The sequence below is a fragment of the Haliaeetus leucocephalus genome, unplaced genomic scaffold (assembly GCF_000737465.1).
Source record: "Haliaeetus leucocephalus isolate CR32 unplaced genomic scaffold, Haliaeetus_leucocephalus-4.0 Scaffold722, whole genome shotgun sequence".
NCBI classification, from domain to species: domain Eukaryota; kingdom Metazoa; phylum Chordata; class Aves; order Accipitriformes; family Accipitridae; genus Haliaeetus; species Haliaeetus leucocephalus.
Genome location: NW_010973158.1, coordinates 1,807,871 through 1,808,158, shown reverse-complemented (window position 1 = coordinate 1,808,158; position 288 = coordinate 1,807,871).

Here is a 288-nt window from a genome sequence, read left to right as displayed (position 1 = left end):
CCCCCCCCCCCCCCCCCCCCCCCCCCGGACTGCCACATCCCGCTCCGCTCCCGGGGTCTCCACACGGGGGACGTCCACCACAGAACCGTCAGGCTCCGGCGCGCGGCGGCGGCGGCAACGGCGACGATGACGAGGTCTCCCGGCAGCAGCCGAGGTGCCGAAACAACACGACACCGCAGCGCCGGATCACCCAGACCAACCGGGGGTTACGCTTCAGGGCGGAGCGGACGGGTCGAGGGAAGCGACAAACGCGTCGAGCTCCGCGGCGGGCGGGAAACGGCCCCGCCA